The sequence below is a fragment of the Lutra lutra genome, chromosome 9 (genome assembly GCF_902655055.1).
Source record: "Lutra lutra chromosome 9, mLutLut1.2, whole genome shotgun sequence".
NCBI lineage: Eukaryota > Metazoa > Chordata > Mammalia > Carnivora > Mustelidae > Lutra > Lutra lutra.
In genome coordinates this window covers 89,371,432-89,395,169 of record NC_062286.1, presented here as the reverse complement: position 1 = coordinate 89,395,169, position 23,738 = coordinate 89,371,432, and the positions used below count along the sequence as shown (strand labels likewise).

Genomic DNA, 23,738 nt, shown 5'->3' with positions numbered 1-23,738 from the left:
TTTCTGAACATATGGAACTTTTATTACGAGCTCACAACGCAACAGGCCTAAGGGGTACGTGAGAAGTGCCTGCCGAATGACTAAACAGTACAAGTCACAGCCTGTTCTATGAGTATACAAGGTACTTAGGGAAATAATATATGGATATACATGTTTTCTTCCATCATTCAAGCAAATAAGGATGAAGATTTCTACTTCAGTGCCAGGTGGGAGTGAAAAGGGCTGTGTGTGTCCTAGTACCTGAGTAAGAGCAGTAACCATGTGGCCAATGCAAGGTTAGGTGGCACTATTTACCCAAAAGGACTGCGTAAGGGAGTCAGTTGGTCAATCACTTCTTACCCAGGTTACCAAGAAGAGAGCTAAAATAAATGTGTGGTTATTTTTCCAAGAGGCCATGGGGGGTCATTTTAGGCCATATCAACACCACTGCTTAAGTTTAATATCCAAGCATTTTGCTACTTTCAAACCATTTTGACACTTAATAATGTCTCTCTAAGAAATGTAAACAATCCTTTTAGACTGTGACTGCAGCCATGAGAAAAATATTTATCTGAGCACCTCTGATGGAAATTACTACTGCCACTATAGTGGCATCAAAATAGTCCTTGGGGCACCTGGGTGGCTCAGTGGGTTAAGCCTCTGCCTTCAGCTCAGGTCATGATCTCAGGGTCCTGGGATGGAGTCCCACATCGGGCTCTCTGCTTGGCAGGGAGCCTGCTTCCTCCTATCTCTCTCTCTCTCTCTCTCTCTGCTTGCCTCTCTGCCTACTTGTGATCTCTCTCTGTCAAATAAATAAAATTAAAAAAAAAAATAGTCCTTGAAGTAGGGTAGGAAGCTGTTTTTAAAAAATATTCCAAAAGCCAGTTTTGTCTGAATAGTGAGCCTGTTAGGTGGCTTTTGCTGAAGAACTAGGGTTTCCCAAGGCCCATGCATGGTTCCTTAAGGATTCTTCCCAAGAGGTTCTAATATCTAATCAGCCCTGCTCATCATGGTTGATTAAAGTCTTTGAGAGGCTCCATAGGACAGGTCTGAATCCCAATCTACAGAAGACAGACTTATATTTCATAAACTCAACATTTTTTGATCATCTACTGTGGGCCAAACTCTACCACTCATTGAGCGACCTGCTATGCTGTGTCTGTCCATTTGGGCTGCTACAACACAATACCATGGACCATATGGCTTACAAACAGCAGAAATTTATTTCTTACAGTTACAGAGGCTCAAAGTCCAAGATTGAGGTGCCAGCATGCTTGGGTTCTGGTAAGTGCCCCTCTCCCCTCTTCCTGGCTCATTCCCTCTCATTGTGTCCTCATGTGGTAGACAGTGCTAGGAAGCTCTGAGTGACCTCTTTTGTAAGGGCACTAATCTCATTCATGAAAGCTCCACCCTCATGACCGAAGCACCTCCCAAAGGCCCTACCTCCCAATACCATCACCTTTGGGGGCTAAGATTTTGGTATATGAATTCTGGGAGGACACAAACATTCAGACCACAGCAGGCAGGACCTGGGATCCTGGTGGACTGAATCTAATAGTCTGTTAGATCTAAACCACACACAGAATATCTGATGTTAAGCTGACCATTCCAGTGTCCTGTAAAGAATGCTGAAGGCCTTCAGATTCCACCCATCTAGCTAACTCCATTTCAGGCAAAAGAAATCCCACCCAACATACTACCTAGCCAAAGATAAATAACTTACTTAGAGATATCACACAAAAATACTGTAGCTATTTCCAGGAGCTCAAATACTTTTTTTTTTTTTTAGATTTTATTTATTTATTTGACAGACAGAGATCACAAATAGGCAGAGAGGCAGGCAAAGAGAGAGAGGAGGAAGCAGGCTCCCTGCAGGGCAGGGAACCCGATGTGGGGCTCAATCCCAGGACCCTGGGATCATGACCTGAGCCGAAGGCAGAGGCTTTAACCCACTGAGCCACCCAGATGCCCCCAGGAGCTCAAATACGTAAAGCCCAGATATAATCATATGCATGGTTACCAAAATTAATACTCAACTTTTTAATAACTGGTATTTTAAATTCTCTCAAATAGCAACAACTTATCTAGTGGTTTTTAAAATCCGAGCTGAACATTTTGACCAACTGCTTCTAAAACATAGGACTCTAATACAGAAAAAAAGGCAGTGCTACTACATGTTTTATACCATTCCACAGACAGCTGTGCTTATGTGGATGGCTAGGCCAAGCACTTGTCAATAACAACTACTAGAATATAGTTTCTCCAACTTCAATCAAAGGCTTCCATGAATACTGGGATATTCAAACTGTTGAGAGAGCCTGGGTAAATTAACATATGGAAAAATGAATTATTTCCACTACAAGTCCCTATTCTACTCAAATGGAAAATTTAATCTGATTTTCCCCCTACTATACACCAAAACACAAGAATCGTGACATGCAAGTACAGATAATGGAGCTGGAAAGTTCTTTCTCATTTCCCAGTGACAAGGACAAATGCACTGTTTTCTTTCAACACACAGCGAGGAAAGAGCCAAAGGTCAGCTGATTAGAGAGGATAGAGTTGCAATTAACATGCCATTTTGCCTTGTCTGTTAAAATTGTTTCCTAATTCTGGATTGCACAAGCAAAAAAAAAGTATTTATTACAACAGAGGCAAGAGAGTGAGAAAGAAATAAGATGCACATCTTAAACTAACTTCAAAGAAAGGCACATTTGTTACCTGCCTGCATGGGTGCTGCTTATGGATCATGATCAAAGCAGGGAAGAACCACTCTATCTAGCTTTGTTACTGTACCTTGGAAATAACTGAGGAGAATAAGTAGAAAACATTATTGCCTAATAAGGAGGAAAGAACAGACTTAAAGGACCTCCCTATATACTAGTTATTGCCTTCCCAGGGCCTCCCACTCATCCCAAACACTCAGACCAGCACAGCAGTGACCCAGAGGCTGGGACTCCAGAAGGTTATTTGTATCTGATTCTAGCACCTTCTTAAATGAAACTCACCTAAAAGTTAGAGAATCTTTGGTGTTGAAGACAGATTTATAGCACCCCAAATTTTGTGCTGTTTTAAGAAGTGTGTTCATATCTCTCATAAGGAAAATGAGTGAAAATGAGTGATAATTTTCAAGAAGTAAACTTCAGGCATGTTTTCCATACTAAAATCAACAATTAAAATATAATGTTTCTAGTGAAAGCCGGTGAGGTAAAAATTCCTCATCTGGTGTCTGGAACTGTCCTGGTTTTATTTTTGATGCCCATAGTAAGAGAGTCCCTACTCGGGAGCCATTAGGTGAGAGCTGCCACATGCTCTCCTCAGTGCCCTGAGGGTTCTGTGACACAAGACAGGTCCTGAGGTGATCTGTAGCTCAGGAATACTCTGCCCACAACAGGCACAAGTTATTGCAAAATTTAGTTCAGTTTTTTAATCTTAACAAATTAACAAGCACTGACAATCTACTTAGCTGCCTACTTCTTGGGAAGTACCTCTTTCTGGACTATCTCTAGAAGTTTTCCAACATTACCCAACCAACAAATACCCACCCACTTCAGCATGTAGAGGATACAGAGCGTAGGGAAAATACAGGAACAAGACTGAAATAAAGCTTCTTACAGTGTTTCCCCCCTCATCCATGACACTCTGACACTAACAGGTCTACTTTATTAAGAGACATTCTGAGCCATGTGCAGAGAGAAACCAACAGAGTTCAATACTTGTGGTATCCTTCCCTGGCACAGGCACAAGAGCACTGACTTGCTGCCTGCAACTAGCCACCCTATCTCTGCAATAATGATGACTTTCTCATCCCAAGAGGCAACCCATTACAGAAAGAAAGATACACAAAATCAGACTGGGAAAGTAGCAGAATGTGTGGCAACAAGGCAAAAATCAGTAATAACAGAAAACTAACAATTGACATAACAATGGAGCAGCCTCAGTTTTTGGAAGCCCCACGTCTATAGGAGCATAAGCACTCTGGGACAGGATCACTGGGTTGCACTGTGTTGTTTGGCAAGTTGAATTTCTCCACCCCCATCAACCCCAAAGCAACACAGCTTGTTAAGGAGCATTTATAAAAGGCAGAGAAGATTCACTCATATTCTTGTCATCTAGAGATAAGCACTTCAACATGTTGATCTCTGTTCCTTGTAAAATACATAACACACATGATTGTAAATAAAGGCAAGACTGTTGCATGGTGATTGTTCAGAATTATCTTTATTCCTATTTACTGATCATGAAAGGACATAAAATTCTTTAGATGAATACCACTGACCCCCTTTTCCCTGAACTCTCTATCTGAAACTTGCCCCGTCCTCAAATTTCTATTCAAGGTCTTTTCTAAAAAGCCTGCTCTGAGCACTCTAGCCTGTACTAATCTGTTTAGCATCGACAGAGCTCACTGAGTATCCTGTTTAGTGAGTGGGTGAGATTTTAGTCGATTCCACACTGTGTTCTGTATTGCAGAGGTACTCCTCTCAAGAACACCGTGAGCCCTTTGGTGTGAAAACTTCTAGAGTCTTTATATCAAACACTATCTTAGTAGGCAATTAATCAAATTAGCCCTTTTGTGAAAAGGTGCTGCACAACAGAGCTGGGGAGGTGCAGGTAAGCTGCCACCGTCCCCAGAAATTCAAGACAACTCAGAGTAGCTTCAGTATGTACTTAAGCATGACATTCTCTTGTCAGTAAAGATAACTCTCTTAACATCACTGCAGTCTGAAATCTATATGCTTTCTAACGAAGTCTCACTAGATCCCCATGGTTGCTCAAATAAGTGGAGTGTTTGGTCAACTAAAAAAACATTCCTAGAATTCATAAGCTGGGCAATTTTTCTCTGATTTTTCAAACATCCTCACTGGAAAATATCTCTGTAGCAGATATTCCATTATCCAAATCATTTCTCCCTGTTATTCATACTGTGACCCACTAACATATATTCTTACCCCTAAATATCTTTTTAAAAAGATACCTTGTGTCCTAACCAAAATAGATGAATCTGAGAAAGTCCTGTATTTCAAATATAGAACAATATTTTTAGCTAAGAATGTTGACTTATGAGAATGCCCGGCTTACCAGGGAAACCCTTCAGTGAATCCAAAGGCTCCTTATATGGCAGGGGTAGCCATCAGCACCAAACTTTCTGGCTCTAAATGACATTCTTATTTTAGTTCTGACTCAGCCAAGGCTATCTCACTGACCACTGACCTTCAGCTAAGTTGGGAGAGGAAGTCAATGGGAGTTTTTATTTTGTGAATAAGCTTAACATGAGGTCTACTTTCCTCAATGATAAGGTAAAGCAAAACTGTTAAGTTTCAGTACGGAGGGACAGAAAAAAACTTGCTGCACTTAAGTCAAGTAAATACAATCCCTTCAAATTTCAATCTATGTATCTTTCATCTTCAGTTGTTTTATTCTTAACATAGAACATATTTTTCATGTATTTTATTGCATTAAACATTTGAAAATACTGGATAGGATTAAGTAGAAGAATTGAAAAATTTTTTTTTGCAAACTTTAAAAAGGCTTCTTCTCTTTCACTAACTTCAAATTTTGTGAAGTGCGTACAGAAAGACAAGAAACTGTTTTAACTACCGTGAGTGAGAGTTACCATTAATGTGAACAAAAGATGTGGAAATTATATAAAGTCATAGGAGGCCTGAGCACCTAGTGATGTCATTAAAAGGCTATCTAGCACAAAGCTAGAGCTTCAGTTTCTTCCAGGTGTCTTCTGCATATTCCTCCCTTTCTTCCGGATCTTGTCTTCAGCTCTTCTCTCTCCCTATATAGCTCACTATTCTCTGTGACAGAATGAAGTCTGGGTTTTTGAAAGTAGTTTACAGGGTTAGGTATGAAGCTCTTTTTTCAGATCCTTTAGCTCTTTTCAAAGAGACATATTCTATGAATCCAGAAATAATATATAAGAGTATGATCATTATGACTACAAACAGACACTTCATTTTCTGATGGAAGATTACTGGCCTATCTTTGGCGTGCTGATGATGGAAGTGGTCTTTTTCCACTACCAGCTGGCCCAGGGGCCTTTCAGCAGAGGGCGCTGGAGAGACCGACCAGAGGAAAGGGTTTTGCACGCTAGTCCTTGCAGGCTCTCCTGGCAAGCTCCTGTGGGCACGGTTTTCTTTGGTTTAGCCTCCAGCAGCACATACAGCTTCTTCAGCGTCCAGCTCGAGTGGGCATGGCAGCCAAAAGCAGCCAGTTGGCAAGCAGCTTGCCTGGTGGTTCTGCAGCAGGAGGCCTCTGGCTCCTGCAGTGAGTGGCAGCCCACAGCACTGACCAGGCTGCCTGCCTTTCCAACCACCACACTGCCCACCTTCCCCACTCTCAGCAGTTCTGGAATGAAGCCCCTTGTTGCCACCTGTAGGGAGGCTTTCCTACAAGTTCAGACTTCTAGCATGTTTCACTGGTGCAGGACCATAGCAACTTCTCTGCTATCCCCAAGAGCAGTAAGTCCTAGTTGGGGAGGAGGGCTCCCCCTTGCTAGATCTTTCCAGCCCTGGAGTGGTAGCTGCTGAATATAGCAGCTGTTCAATACTCTTCGCATTCTCTCTACTTCTTACTAGCCAATCCCTTACTACTGCAAACCCCTGCTGGAGTTAATAACTTTTAAAAAAAAAAATCTTTTTATTAAACATTCCTCCTTCAAATTACTGTGTGGTTTTTTCTCCTGATTGGATCGCGACTGAACCTCTGCCAATATGAGAGGCCAAAATTAGGACTCTTAATTGACTGTTCTTAGACCTCACTGGGTCCTTTATCCAGTATGAGGCATCTGTCTCACTTAAAACAACCAAATGTGCATCTGAAACTACAAAGGGGGGCGCTTGGGTGGCTCAGTGGGTTAAAGCCTCTGCCTTCAGCTCAGGTCATGGTTTCAAGGTCCTGGGATCGGGCCCCACATCGGGCTCTCTGCTCAGCGGGGAGCCTGCTTCCCCTTCTCTCTCTGCCTACTTGTGATCTCTGTCAAAATAAAAAAAAATAAATAAATTTAAAAAAAAAATAAAAAAAAAAAAAAAGAAAGAAACTAGAAAGAGATGGGAGGAGTAGATTATAACATAAAAAAGTCCAGCATAATAAAATGGCCAGTTAGAGGGGAGTTCAAGTCAGCTGACCTCACTCTTTCTCCAAGAACAGACTTAACGTTCAATTTGGGGCAAGAGGATAAGGCAGTGCCTACTCTTCCTCACCTCCCCAGTACAGAGCAGGCATCCCTTCCAATGAGCAATCTCTACTACAAGAGGCATGTTTGGGGACCAACCAGTCAATTTGAGTTCTGATAATATTTTCATACTAGGTATTGACCCAGGAAAGAGGCAAACAAGGGGACACACCTCCATTTCAGTGCTCAAGAAACAAAAGAAGAGAATAAAGGAACCTATGTTAATCTTCAGTAAGCTCTCTCTCATCTTCAAGGCTATAAGGAGGCTGGTGATAAGAACTGTACGCTTCCTGAGCATGTACTATGCACCCGCTCACTTGAGTACGGGGTATTCTATGCTACTTGGTGTGAGTGCTATATAGCTTTCCTTGGGCACAGCTATTCCTGTCTCCCTCCCTGTCATAAGAGTCTTGCTGTGGAATACCTAAGCAGCAGCCTGTTTCCTAAATGGTCCCTCAATTTCAGTATACTTGTGGTGAAAAGGACCACGCGCACTGCTTAACACTAACTCACATGTCATCTCTGCAGGGGATGGTCACACAAAGAGCCCATCTGTGGCTACAGCCAGCACAGTTTCAGGAGGGCCTGAAAGCCAGCCCTGAGAGGGCTTCAAGGCCTGTCCCATGTTTCTGAGTTTCCACATTTTCTGAGGGGATCAGGCAAAATCTAAAATGTAATACAATAATATCTCAAACAATTTCTGTCATAAAATGTGCTGTTAAGAGATGTTACCTTATTTTTATCATCTCTTCTATCTCATCAGCTACCTTGCTTTCACTCCCCATATATATGAAAGTTGAACCGAATGGTGGGCCCTAAGGAGGAGTGGGAGTCACTGTACTGCAAGTGCTCTGTGAAACATGGCAGCAGCCGCAAGAGAGAGCAGACCAGCCCTGAGGTCCTTCTTTCCCTTGCCTTTACAGACATCTCGGTAGCAGCTGTTTGTAATCCTAAACAGGCTAGTGTTGGACCAACTTCACAAGAGCTGTCTGTGTTCAGCCTGCTTTCTTCCTCTCCATTCTTGCAGGACTTCTTTAGGACACTGCTCCCTCCTCCTCCTCTATCTGCCACAAAGAGGCTAGAGACATAATCCAGTTTCCACCCCAACCACAAACCTTCCAGAAATACTATCTCTAAAGAACAATGTACAAGAGAAAAATTGAGAAAAAGTCTTGGAGAGAGAAACAATACCATGAAGCTCATGAAGACTATTTCAGTTGTTTTTATAATTGGGGTTTACAAATGTGCACATGCACACACGTGTGTGTGTTGTCTTTTAATATTTAATTACTTAAATCATATTAAATGAAACTTAAACCTTCCTGACCAAAGGGGATGGAGACTCCTGCTCTAATCATTTTCCAAACAGAACTGATGCCAAGGGTTTCAGTTTAGGACAGCAAATGTGTATTTGGATGACTGTCTATCTGAGCATAATGACACAAAACAATCTCTTTTCAAGGCATACATAAGGAAGCAAAATGTCATCAAAACTAACTTGGCACCAGGTCATATTCTAAGCTGGGAAAATAAGGCAAAATAATTGAGTTCTCAAACAGCCTGGAATCTAGGTAGAAAAGCAAATCAAAAAATGAAATGCTGAGAATGGTTTGCATTAACTATTAAAACCATACGGTCTGAGTGAAAGAGCTGTCTAGTCCTCAAAGGACTGTATCTGTGACAGCTGCATCAAAAGTCAATGATCTTTCTAATGTAAGAAATACAAAACAAAAACAAAAAAGTCAATGATCTGCCTTTATTAAAAGTGGTAGTAGCTTCTATTCTCCCATAGATAGCAATATTCCAAACTAGTAGAGACAAATGACCACATGACTATTTCAAGAAAGTTTTATACTTTCAGATAAAACTGCTCTGAAATAAAGGAAATAGTTCTGTGTTAAAAGGATAAATGAAAAACAATCACCATATTAATTACTAAGAGTTAAGATGCTGGCAAAAGTGAAGGTACAGAACAATTAGCATTTTAAAAGGGCAAAACTCAAATTTTAACACTGCTGTCATAAATATTTAAGTCATAAGGGATGCATGAATGCTTTCAGGGACAGAGGGGAAAGGGATGAGGGGGGAAATGTCATGGTACAGTTTATTACCCTGGGCACAAATATAATCAGTGCTCAATATTATAATGGCTCATAAAGTAATGTCACTGTTTACTCATCCAGAAATCAATTTGTATCCTTGCTACACAGGTACAGATTGCCTCCATGCAAACTGCTTAAATACATATGAACAAGCCAGTTTACCTTCCCTTTTATTTAATGTTTCCATGTAAATATAGACAGTCTGAGTCATTATTACAGAGCCCAGAGGCCATAACCCTAGGGGCTCACTTTTAGCTGTGTAGAAGCGGTTTCAGACAGACCATTATTAACATTTTGGTTCTTTAGCAACATTTGCATTCGCTCTTACATTTTTCAAGACTGAAGAGGCAGAGAAAAAAGCTGGAGGCTTTCCTGCAGCTCATTTACCATTCATTCCACTCTAAACATCAATTTCTGCTATAAGGTCTGACACTGGCTGGCAAGAAACAAACTGTCCCAAATTATGAGAATTATGAGTACATGCTTCCTTGGGTATTCTTTCTTGATTTCATCATACTTTCTGAGAATCTTGTACCCTTTTCTTTCTTTTTTTTTTTTTTTAAAGGAGGGACAGAGGGAGAGGGAGAATCTCAAGGAGGACTCCACTCTGAGCACAGGGACCCAGGTGGGGCTCAATCCCAGAACCCTGAGATCATGACTTGAGGTGAAATTGAGAGTCAGATGCCCAAATGACTAAGCCACCCAGGCACCCTGAGAATCTTGGACATGTTGAGTGGCTCCAGCACTTAACTTTTTTTTTTTTTTAAGATTTTATTTATTTATTTGACAGAGAGAGAGAGAGATCACAAGTAGGCAGAGAGGCAGGCAGAGAGAGAGTGGGAAGCAGGCTCCCCTCTGAGCAGAGAGCCCGATGTGGGGCTCGATCCCAGGACCCTGGGATCATGACCTGAGCTGAAGGCAGAGGCTTTAACCCACTGAGCCACCCAGGCGCCCCCAGCACTTAACTTTTCACAAGGTGTCTTTCAAGAGAGAGAAGGTAGCTGAATTCCAACAGATTACTAACACAGGTACTCAAGAAGCAAAGCATAACATAAAGAGAAACTAACATTCTGCTTTACAAACAGATGTGTCTTTCCAAGTAATAAAATGGATTTGATAGCCAAAATGAAATACAATAAATCCTCCTTGAATAGCTCTAAATCTGTTAATATTATTCAGCTGGTAAATGGAGAAATCCAAGCTCCTAAAAATAAGTGACTTGTAATAGTCAATTACTAAGTGGTGATACCAAATATTGGACCTAGTCTCTGCTAACCTAGACTCGAAAAGCTATCTTAATGGCCCACATTCCACTGGCCAAGCTCTGATTCTCAAAATAAACATAAACTGTCCTACAAAATAAATGTCTTACAAATGAAACAAATCTATCTCTGCCAGGGAGATAAGAGCAGTAAATGAGATGTTCAGTCCAATCTCTTTTGATACAAATTGTAAAAGGCTTAATAATTACCATAGGGGGTGTCTGGGTGGCTCAGTTGGTTAAGCAACTGCCTTTGGCTCATATCATGACCCTGGAGTCTCCGGATCAAGTCCCACAATGGGCTCCCTGCTCAACAGAGAGTCTGCTTCTCCCTCTGACCAATCCCCTCATGCTCCCTCTCATTCTCTCTCTCTCTCAAATAAATAAATAAAAATCTTAAATAATAATAATAATAATAATTACCATAGGTAGACATCCTAGTTAAGGTAAGGAGCTCCTATCCCTTTCCATCCACCTCCTCCCACCAACCTCCAAATTACACATGCCAGAGCCACAGATGCTGAAATCCTGGTTGGGTTTATAGGTTACTGACAGGCAAGTAGCTGACAGACTACTGTTATGAATGTTGATTAGGCACAACCACTGATAAGCCAAGTGATAAATTCTAATGTGATAGTTACATATGAGGAGGTTAAAGTTAAAATTGTGTCATTTGGGGTGCCTGGGTGGCTCAGTCAATTAATCTTCTGCCTTTAGCTCAGGTCATGATGCCAGGGTTCTGGGATGGAGCCCCACATCAGGCTCCCTGCTTGGCAAGGGAATCAGCTTTTTCCTCTCTACCCCACTCCTATGCCTGCTCATTCTCTCTCCCTCAAATAAATAGATAAAATCTTTTAAAATATAGCTATATTTAAAATATAAAAAAATAAACTGTGCCACTGCTCATGATACATATCAAACAATTATATACTGTAATTACTGAAGTCTTGAAGCACATATTGAACTAGTATGAACAGTAAAATGAATCCCATCAAACCCAACTCAATGAAAAAGTTATCGAACCATGACCAATTTATCTATTTTTCAACCATAAAATATTCTGAAGCAAATTCCATACATCACTTGATCCATAAATTCTTCAGCATGTAACTATAATATATATTTAAGCTCTTAATTTCTTCCTACAGGAATGTAATGTAGCTCAGTAAATTTTGAAGGAGGCTCAGTACAGAGATGCTTGACTTCCACTATTTCAAAATTACAGACTCTTAAGTGTGAGCAGGCTGTCCTCCACTAGTTTTCACTGAAGATGCCTCAGCAGCGGCCACAGCACTGGGGGAAGGTTCAGGAAAAGAATCCGGTCCAGTCATCCCACCCCTTTCCTTCTCATCACTTCCACAGAGTATCACTGCTTTTGTTCTGTACACCACAGTGCCCAGGGAAATCCTGTCTGGAAAAAATGATTCTTTTGAAAGCTTCTGGCTGGACCTTCCATTCTTTTTCTGAGATTTTTCAGATTCCTATTTGTTCTTTTGTTTCTTTTGTTGTTGTTGTTTGGTCTGTTCCTGTAAAAACCGGAAGCTCTAAAAACGTGGACTGGTTTTCTGAGATGGTCTGATACTTTTCCACTTCTATTATGAGTGACAGTTAACTCACTGGTATATACCAGTTTTAACTGGTAATTGAGTTGATCAATCTCAGTTGCTCTTTCTCTCTATATATAGCTCAGAAGATCACCCTACACTCATTCACAGAGAAGCATCTTGTCAGGAAACAATCCTGTAAGTTCTTCTTTTCCCCCTCAAACATGGCTGAAACATTAAAAATGAGTAGCCCACACGTAAGCTGCGGCCCATTTCTAGTTCCATGCATATTCATGCTCCTTCCCCAAATATTGTCATTTTTTCATTCCCATTACACCCCTAAGCAATCAGGATTTTGACAATGAAACATACTATTTCATCTCAGTACCACTTAACAATGCCTTCTCTTTAAGTAGTTGTAATAGCAGATGGCAATATAAAGATGTACAAAGGTGACAAACATCAGGGAAATCAAAATCACAATGTGGTATCACTTTATACCAATCTGAATGGCTGTTATCAAAAAGACAAATAACAATTGTTGGTAAGGATGTGGAGAAAAGAGAACCCTCTGCACTGTTAGTAGGAATGTAAACTGGTGCAGTCATTTTTGGCAACAGTATGGAGGTTCCTCAAAAAATTAAAAATAAAATAAAAAAAACTAAAAATAGAAATACTGTATGACCAGTAATTCCACTTCTGGGTATCTATCCAAATAAAACAAAAACACTAGCTTAAAACACATATGAGGGGTGCCTGGGTGGCTCCTCATTAAGTGTCTGCCTTCTGTCAGGTCATGATCCCAGGGTTCTGGGATTGAGCTCCATGTCAGAGTCCCTGCTCAGCAGGGAGCCTGCTTCTCCATCTCCCACTCCCCACCCCCGTCAAATAAATAAATAAAAATCTTTAAAAAAAAAATGAATGGATAAAGATGTGTTATGTATATTTTATAATGGGATATTACTCAGCTATAAAAAGAATGAGATTTTGCTATTTGTGACAACACAGACAGACCTACAAGGTATTATGCCAAGTGAAGTTAAGCCAGACAGAAACAGACACATCATATAATTTCACTTATATGTGGAATCTAAAAAAAATAAATGAACAAATAAAAAACAGAGACAGGCTACATAAATACAGAGAACAAAATAATGATTGCTGGGGGGTAGGGGGATGGGCAAAAAAGACTGAAAAGGGATTAAGATGTACAAACTTAACAGAGGTAAAAGAAATCATAGGGATGAAAAGTATAGCCTAGGGGTTGTAATCAGTAATAATGTAATAATACCCCCCATAACCTGTGATGTTTCTTCTCAGTAATTCTCTTTCTACTAACCCCTACTCAGTTCTCTACAAATCCCACCTTCCTTCGCTGTATTTGTAATTGAGCCCCATCTCTCTCCCCCAGTGGTCCCTATACTTAATTTTGATCCTGAACAGTCTGCCTTACTGCTGAATATTGATTTTCTTTAGCAGTGTTAACATCTTTGTGGAATCTCATCTGCTGCGTATTACGCTGGACTCACTGACTTGCTTCCAGCGAAGGCATTATAGCAAAAATGGTTAAGTTATTTCTGAGATTTGGATATAAAAAGACTGTGGGAAAAAAAAAAAAAAAGACTGTAGCTGCCATCTTGAACTCTCTCCCTCTCCTGGACTGCCCCCTCCCTTTGAGCCTGGAGAAGACTACAGTCCTTAATGAAAGCTCAAAAGGAGGATCACAAAAGACCCTAAGCCAAAGTCACTGAGTTAGATGTACCTGGATTCCTCACTCACAGAAACTGTGAGATAATAAATGCTCATTGTTTTAAGCCTGCAATCAGTAAATCAGTACCCATAGACCAAATGTGGCTCACTGTCTGCTTCTGTAAATAGTTTTATTGGAACACACACAGCTATGCTCATTCACTTAACGCATTTTCTATGGCTGTGTTCATACTACAACACCAGAGTTAAGTAGTTGTGACTCAGAATGTGTGATGTGCAAAACCTAAAATATTTATTATCTGGCCCTTTACAAAAAAGTGTGCCACCTCCAGTTGCCCCTAAGTTTGGAGGTAATCTGTTATTCATTAATAGGTAACTAATGCACTCTGATCTGTGATCAGCATCACAGATATTCCTCTAGATACACAATATCTTTTAATTACCTCTATATGTCTATTTTTCCACCATACAAAAGGTTCCATATTAGTAGATAAAGAATGTTTTAATCAAGTTCATAACCCCATTTCCCCAACACACAGTAGGACCTTAATAAATGTACATATAGAACCAAGAATGCCTAGACAAATATATTTTACATACTAAGGTGCGAAACTCCCAGCTTAGCAATACATCCTTTAAATAAAGTACATCATATTGAGAAAAGCCAAAATTACAAATGATGCTGAATAGCTACTATTTCCAGTTGAATCCATTTTAAAGGTATTTGTTGACTGCCACAGAAACAATACTTCTAGATCCAGGAAAACTGTTATCTTTTAAACTGGCTATACTTTTATTTTTTTATTTATTTAAAGATTTTATTTATTTGAGAGAGTGAGAGAGAGAGAGAGAGAGAGAACATGAGTTGGGGGAAAGGCAGAGAAGAAGCAGACTCCCCTTTAAGCAGGGACACTGGAATAATGTGAGCCAGACACTTAACTGACTGAGTCACCCAGGCAACCCTAAACTGGCTATACTTTTATAAAACCTCATTGTTTAAAATACCTGTACATCAGTTTATATCAGATACTTCCAAGATTACTGCCATTAGTTTTAACCATGAAACAAAGAATATATTTTCCAGCACCTGGAAATGTTACTGAAATTTTCCAAAACACTGCAGAATTTCAGTTTTGTTCCAACAAATTCTGCATGCCAGAATTAAAAACTAAAGTTGGCAGCAGCAACTGTCAAACATAAGTCAACATCCTACATGCAATGATTCATTTGCGGCTTTCTATCTCAGTCTGGTTCCCTTCACATTCTGTTTGCTAGGGGCAGGAGGACAATATTGTTGGGAAAGATAAAAACTTGGATATTCTTGTAATGTTCAATTTTAAGGAATATATTCATTATGACATATAAATGTAATATTTTTAGTTTTTTAAACCTGGATATTTTCTCTGGCAAATGTCTATGAAGAAGAGGCAGAAAAATTCCATTTTTGTTTCAATCTTATTACCTACAGGCAAGCACAGGAGGTTAATCTTTACTTTTATGTTCAATGATAAATTTTTAACTTTTAAGATATGATCAAGTATATTCAAAACTTCCACATATGAAAACTTATTCTAAAACCTATGTGAAGCCTAAGTTTTGTGGTTAAGAGCTCACACTTTGAACATAAGACACAAATGAGTATGGCCCTGAGTTAAAATCCCAACGGCCCAAATTACCAAGCATGAGCCTCTAACAATACTTTCCTGTCTCTGTGAAAAGGGAGAAATACATGGCACCTTCTAGGATTCCTGTGAGCATTCACTGAGCCTGTGAAGTACTTACCACATAGCCAGAAAAGCACTAAATGGTATTGAAAGGCCAAGATGATTTAAAAAAAAAATAATTAATGAGATTGTATTTATATGAGTCATATGTTTTAATAATCTTATTGACTGTGGGTTTGGGAAAGGTTTTATTTTATTTTATTTTATTTCAAAGATTTTGTTTTTTATTTATTTGACAGACAGAGATCACAAGTAGGCAGAGAGGCAGGCAGAAAGAGGAGGAAGCAGGCTCCCTGCTGAGCAGAGAGCCTGATGCGGGGCTTGATCCCAGGACCCTGAGATCATGACCTGAGCCGAAGGCAGAGACTTTACCCCACTGAGCCACCCAGGCGCCCCGAAAGATTTTAAATAGGACACAAAAAGCACAAACTTTATAAACAGAAAAAAAAATCAATAGTATCAAAATAAAAAAAAAACCTTTGCTTTTCAAAAGATACTGATAAAAATCAGACTGGGAAAAGACATTTGCAAAACATATATCTGGTAAAAGACTTAAATGTAGAATACAGCAAACACTGTTAAAACTTAATACTATTAAGGAACATCCCAATAAAAGGCAAAAGATAGGTTGCAAATAAGCACATGAACTGATACTCAACTACATGAGTCATTAGGAAAATGCAAATTATAACCACAATGAGACACTACTACCCACCCTCAAAATGGCTAAAATTTTAAAAAATTTAACAAACCAAGCATTGGTGAGAATGTGGAGAAATGGATCCCTCAAAAACTGCTTGTGGGAATATAAATGGTACAATCTCTTTGTAACGCAGTTTAGACATTTCTTTCTTTTTTTTTTTTTTTAAAGATTTTATTTATTTATTTGACAGAAAGAGACACAGCAAGAAAGGGAACACAAGCGGTGGGAGTGGGAGAAGCAGACTTCCTGCTGAGCAGGGAGCCCAATGTGGGGCTCGATCCCAGGACCCTGGGATCATGACCCGAGCTGAAGGCAGACACTTAGCGACTGAGCTACCCAGGTGCCCCTCTTTTTTCTTTTTTAATACTTAAAAAAAATTATTTATTTATTTGGGAGAGAGAGAGTGTGTGCGTGTGTGAGCAGGGAGGAATGGGGGGCTGGGTTGAGAATCCTGAGACAGACTCCCTGCTGAGCATGGAGCCAGGGGACCCTGAGATCATGACCTAAACTGAAATCAAAAGTCCGTCATTTAACCTACTGAGCCACCCAGGTGCTTCTAGACATCTTTCAAAAAATTTAATACACATAAGCTACCCAACAACTAGTCATTTCAACCAAGAGAAATGAAAGCACATGTTCCCACAAGGACTTGTACAAAAATGTTCACAGCAGCTTTATTTGTAATAGCCAAAAACTGGAACCAACTCAAATGTCAACCAACAAGTGACTGGCTAAACAGATAATAGTATCTGTTATAATGGAACATCACTCAAGGATACAATCAAATGGACTGTTGATACAGGCAACAACATGGATGGATCTCAAAATAAGTATGCTGAGTTAAAAAGCCAGTTAAAGCAAAGAAAACATTATTGTATGATTCTATTTATATGAAAGTCTAAAAAATACAAAATAACCTGGAGTGACAAAAAGCAGATCAAAGTCCCCGGGGATGCAGGGAAGGACTATAAATGGGCATGAGGAAACTTCCAGGATGATGAGCATGCTCATTATCTTGATTGTGGTGAGGGTATCACTGTGTATACTTGTCGAAATTCATCAAATTGCACAAAGTGCAATGCATAAAATTAATGCACTTCATAGAGATTCATTAGTTCAACCTCAATAAAGCTGTTTAAAAAAACCGCACACTGGAATGATTTTTAATCTTCATATACTACTGTATGAACAGACCACTGCTATGGGTTGGATTCTCTGCCCTAAAAAGGTATGTTTATGTCTTAACTCCTGGTACCCATGAATAGGGTCTTATTTGGAAATAGAATCTTTGCAGATATAATTAAGATACAAGTTAAGATGACTGGTGTCCTATTACAAAGAGAGGAGGAGAGATACACAGAGATAAGATGCATCCATAGGGGAGAATATTGTGTGAAGACAGGACACATTCGGAGAAGAGACCTATTCATAAAAGAGGCAGAGGCCGGAAAGATATACCTATAAGACAAACAGTAAACAAGCATCGCCAGCAAAGGCCAGAGGCTAGAAGAGGCAAGGAAGGATTCTCTCCTTCAAGTTTCAGAGGCAGTATGGCCCGGGCTGACACAATGATTTCTCACTTCTAGTTTTCAAAACTGAGACAGTAAATGTGCTGTGTGAAGCCACCCAGTTTGTGGTACTTTGTTTTAGTAGCTCTATGAAACTAACGTAACCATTAAAAAGACTTAAGGAGTTGGGGCAGCACCTGGCTGTTTCAGTCAGTAGAGCATGTGACTTCTGATCTCTGGGTTCTAAGTTCGAGCCCCACACTGGGTGTACAGATCACTTAAAAATAAAATCTTAAAAAAACTTGAGGGGCAATGGTGTTGCTCTGTTGGTTGAGTGTCTGACTCTTGGTTTCAGCTCAGGTCATAACCTCAAGATAGTGGGATTGAGCCTTATCAGGCTTAGTGTGGAGTTGGCTGGAGATTATTTCCCTCTCCCTCTCCTCCTCCCCATGCTTGTTCCCTCTCTAATGAATAAACAAAATCTTGAAAAAAAAAAAAAAACTTAAGAAGTTGTATATTTATGTGAAAACGTATTTAATATATATATGTATATTTTTAAATATTTTATTTATTTGACAGAGATCACAAGTAGGCAGAGAGGCAGGCAGAGAGAGAGAGGAGGAAACAGGCTCCCTGCTGAGAAGAGAGCCCGATGCAGAAGTCGATCCCAGGATCCTGGGATCATGACCTGAGCTGAAGGCAGAGGCTTTAACCCACTGAGCCACCCAGGTGCCCCATATTTAATATTTATTTCTAAAAGCAGATATTCCACAGGAGAATACTTGTATCCAAAGGTGGTTTTAATCACAGAATGGTCACTGGGTCTCACAGATACACAATAAACGGCTGTGTTTCCAAAATATGTATTTTTAAACATTAAACATATAAAAAATAAATAATAGTTTCATTTTAATAGCATCTATCCAAATTATATAGGTAAAGTGCTAAGTTTTAGTCAACTGCTATATTTTTTAAATAAGTGATTTATAACTGATACTTTACCTTTTTTATGTGTTTTAAACCAATAGGAAAGCAATTACAATGATTAAAATCTTGGTATTTAATTGTCATGGTAAATCACTTAGAAAATTTTATGTGTATTGACAACAAAGTTACAAATTGATTCTGCTGAAGTTGAGGTTCGTTCCAAAATTCCAGTCTCTCAGCTATATAGAAAAATAGAAAAGGGATCTTTACCTAAAGACTTTTTCACTCCTCTTAACTATTCTTTTCATACACCTCATTTTTAAAAACTTTAAAAAAAATTTTTATTTATTCATTTAAAAGAGAAGAAAGCACAAGCAAGGGGAATGGCAGGCAGAGGAAGAGTGGGAAGCAGGCTCCCCGCTGAGCAGGGAGCCCGATGTGGGACTTGATCCCAAGACCAGGGATCACGACCTGAGCTGATGCTTAACCATCTCAGCCACCCAGGTGCCCTTCATACACCTAAGTTTTAAGGATTAACATTGCTATTTTTAATTTCAGCATATACTTTCTAATCTATAAAGAAATATTTTAGGTGACAAAGAAAACACATTACCCTTTAGAAAACAGGTTTCTCAAAACTATTGAAAAACAAAATAACCATGATCTTTTGACACTATACTTTGGTAGATATGAAAGAGGTACCGCTAAACCACTTTTGTTTCACATAACTTCACTCATTCAATGAAGAATAGATATGGACAGTAATTACCAGGTTACTATGATAGATGCTAGAGATTTAAAAGAAGTAAGGCAAGGCCTCTCTGGGCTTAGAGAATCCTCTCTAGTAATGGGGAGGGGCATAGGAGAGGGACAGGTAAGTGAGAAGGTAAGGAGGGGTAGGCCTATAAAACCAATGATTACAATATAAATACTTGTGGATTTTACTCTTAAAAAACATCTGTGTAGGGGCGCCTGGGTGGCTCAGTGGGTTAAGGCCTCTGCTTTTGGCTCAGGTCATGATCCTAGGGTCCTGGGATCGAGCCCCACATCGGGTTCCCTGCTCAGCAGGGAGCCTGCTTCCCTCTCTCTCTCTCTCTGCCTGCCTCTCTGCCTACTTGTGATCTCTGTCAAATAAATAAATAAAATCTTTAAAAAAAAAAAAAACCATCTGTGTAAATGAAATATAACTAACTGACACTGTGTAAGTTTGAGGTAACCAACCCAGCCTGTTGATTTGATACATTTATATATTGGGATATCATTGCTACAGTAACTTTAGCAAATATCTTTACCATGTCACATAATTACCACTTCCTTTCTGTGTTAAGAAGAGTTAAGATCTAGTCTCTTAACAACTTTGAAGTGTTTAATACAGTAGTGTTGACTATATTCACTATGTTAGGCATGAGATCTCCAGAAGTTATTTATCTACTAGTTGCCAGTCTGTACCCTTAAAACACCATCTCTTTAATTCACCTACCCCTTAAGTCCTGGTAACGACCATTCTACTCTGTTTTCATGAGCTGAATTTTTTTAGATTTCACATATAAGAGAGAGCATACATTATTTGTCTTTCTCTGACTTATCTCATAATGCCTTCAAGGTCTACCCATGTTGTCACAACTGGGAGGATTTCCTTTTTTTCACAGCTGAATAATATTCTAGTACGTGTGTTTGTATTACACTCTTAAACATATATAAGAAAGCACTATTTACTACATTTTAAAAAGCAGCTCTGTCAAACTGATACCTCTGTGTACCACAGAGAAAAAAATATTTGTTATTAACTGTGTGATGGAGGGAACCTGGGTGGCTCAGTTGGTTAAGCCTCTGCCTTCGGCTCAGGCCATGATCCCAGGGTCCCAGGATCGAGTCCCACATCGGGCACCCTGCTCGGCAGGAAGTCTGCTGCTGCTTCTGCCTGCTGCTCCCCCTGCTTGTGCACTCTCTCTCTCTGTCAAATAAATAAGTAGAATCTTAAAAAAAAAAACAAAACCAAAAAACCCAAACCTGTGTGATATATTCATTGTTAGGAAGATTAAATGTGCTCTCAACTTAACCATTAAATAATAATAATAGACAAAAATGGCAAATCCGTAATTTTATCCCCCTAGCCGTCTACTATAGCTCTAAAACTAAAATATGAACCTAGTTTTTCATCCAAAAAACAGGCAAAGAAATGATAAGCAAACTATAAAACAGGTATGCGAGGAAATGTACATCCTAAGCTGACCTACTCCAACCTCAACTGAACTCAGAGCACTAACCTATTTGAATCAAGGACAGGAACTGGTTAATAAGAATGATCACTTTTTCTAACTTTAGATTCTTCTTCCTCTTTATTGAATTGTGAATTAAAAAACAAATAAAAACCACCCAAATCATGAGAATTCTTAATAGAGTGCCTGACCCATAACAAAGGCTCAATCGATGGTAGCGTATTACTTCGGAACACATGATTTCAATTTTCTGCTCTGAAACCAAGTCAAGGACATTCCCACTACTTAAAAATGATTACATCCTATATCTAGAAAGATATGAGCTCAGACTGTTTACTTAATAACCAGAAAGTAAAGGTTACTTTTCTTTGCACTTCCTCCTATTCCTGGTTGTCCAGCTCCATCAGGAAAAGGGCAGGAAAGGACAGCACAAAGATGTTCCAACAAGTAACTTCTCACTGCTGCATCCAGTCAACTTCACGTAAAGATACAAACTTCAAAGTATTTTTTCTTTTCTTCACAGTCATTTCAAGATTGACACATCCCTGACTTTACCCAGGTATGATAAATCTAACTGGGATGTGGCAGAGTGGGGGAGGGTAGATGCACAACTAAAGAACAATAGGAAAAGACTAAGGGTTCTTTATCTTAGCACTAGATCAACGATGTAGTGCCACTGAGCAAGAAACTACTAGAGACAACAGAGGCAAATAAGCCTGGCTGTGTTCCAATAAATCTTCATTTATGGATGGTGAAATACGAATTTCATGTAATTTTTATTATGTCATGAAATATGCCTCTTTTAATTTTTTTCCAACCACCAGAAAAATATAAAATCCATCCTAAGCTCATGAGCCGTACAAAAACAGGCAGTGGGCCAGAGCTGGCCAATATTTCTATGTAAACTATGTTTTGGACCTAGCCAGCAAAGACTTGAATTTTGAGATATCCCCAATCAGGTATTTAGAGATCCTTTATATCTATGGCAGAACAAAAGTGACTTTGAGAATTTTAAAGGGGGTGTGTGTGTGTGTGTGTGTGTGTGTTGTTTAGGTGTGTTTTTCATTCACATTTCCTAAAAAAACAAACAGGGTGTAACATAGTTTGAGAAATGGAATAAATAGCTAAGAATAAGGTATATATATGAGGGTATATCTTCAATGTGATTTTTGGGCATCAAAAATTCCAGGGGAAAAAGGGTGAATGCGCTGTAGAGGTGTAAGGCTCAGAACCTGTTCTGAGCCCACTTAGGTAAAAGTGTTAGCTAAGGAGTCCACTGTTTAGATTTGAAAGTTAAACCAGTTCTAGCCAGGTCATGAGGGACGGCCCTAAAGACAGTCTATACGGGTATTCACAGCCGTTATATAGAGAGAGTCTTTGGGTATAAATGAATATCCGTGCTTCATCCAAATCACAAGGGAAAATAGTTTCCAATTATTTCTTAGTCATGTTAGAATCTAGCCAAAATTAAGGACATGTTACAGAACTGAAGACTAAGGCCCACAGGACACTTTTTCTACTAGTAGTGACAGCTGTTTTTTAAATAACATAAATTGCCGCAGCATAATCCTCAAATGTAGGGATTAATGTTCTCTTGTACAAAGTATGTAAGTGCAGTAAGTTTTGGATTCTACTTTGTACTTTAAAATAAAAATCTGTTAAAAAAAAAAAATCAGTGTTTTTCATGCTTCCCAAGTTTGAAGCCGGGTTTGTTTTCATGTCTTTCACGGTGCTCCTTAAACACTGTGTTTTGTCTCAGAGCACAATCTTCTATTTTAACTTACAAGAAAAATGTTTTTTTGGCAATGAGCATAGCTCTTTTTGTCTCTAATAGTTCTGTTAGAGTCCATAAACATACCAAGAAAGTGAACACGAGAGTGAGAAGGAATGCAAGCAGGAATGGGTCTTGTGCAATAAGGAGACAATGTGAGAGATGTTTGATATTACTTGCATTCAAAGTCAAACAACTGCTTGCATGAAGAGCACCTGCTGGTCTCGGTTCATGTACCAAACCTTGCTGTGCCTTGAGGGGAAGAACTGTGTCTAATTCATCACATGCATCTCTCTTTAGCAGAGTAGGCACCCAATAAAAATTAACTGAATAATACACAAAAGCCATTAGCCCTACAGCATTACACACAAAATGATAATGCCCCTGCCTCATAGGTCGGGGGGTGAGGATTTTGAGAAAGTAAATGATGCTAAATAATGGCAATTATTTTTATCCTCATTTTAAGGAGGAACAAACTGAGGTTCAACAAGATTAAGTAACTTGGGGGCGCCTGGGTGGCTCAGTGGGTTGAGCCGCTGCCTTCGGCTCAGGTCATGATCTCGGGGTCCTGGGATCGAGTCCCACATCGGGCTCTCTGCTCAGCAAGAAGCCTGCTTCCCTCTCTCTCTCTCTCTCTCTGCCTGCCTCTCCGTCTACTTGTGATCTCTCTCTCTGTCAAATAAATAAATAAATAATCTTAAAAAAAAAAAAAAAGATTAAGTAACTTGTCCAAAAGAGTGGTGCTGAAATGGGTGTGCCTACCTTCTCTGATTCCTATTAGTTAAGAAACCTGATTTAATACTAAACATAGGCTTCCTATAAAATTAGAAAAACAAACAACCTGACTCTTGAATTAACAAAAAGTCCACAGAAAAACAGATAATTGCCTACTTTTACTAGTGAAGCAGTGCACTCCTAAAATAAGGAATAACAGTCTTTCTCTCTGCATGAGAGACCAGAGAAATGGTAGAAACCTGAGTCCCTTATTGTCACCAGGGAACTACATGACCAGAATGGGTGGCAAAATTTTTCCCCTTAACTCAGTGGAACAAACAATACTACCCTTTTTTTTTTTTTTTAGATTTTATTTATTTATTTGACAGAGAGATC

At 39.4% G+C, this 23,738-nt stretch overlaps 1 protein-coding gene and 1 long non-coding RNA gene across 6 annotated transcripts in view; one reads left to right on the top strand and one right to left on the bottom strand.

The window, feature by feature from the left end:
- The window catches only part of LIMS1 (LIM zinc finger domain containing 1), a 145,230-nt gene that overhangs the window by 31,874 nt on the left and 89,618 nt on the right, over positions 1 to 23,738 (bottom strand). The gene's annotated exons all lie outside the window — the stretch shown is intronic.
- On the top strand, positions 118 to 21,465 carry LOC125108898 (uncharacterized). The gene is made up of 3 exons (XR_007130042.1): positions 118 to 206; positions 1,214 to 1,263; positions 21,256 to 21,465. It is a non-coding gene; the product is annotated as an uncharacterized LOC125108898 (long non-coding RNA).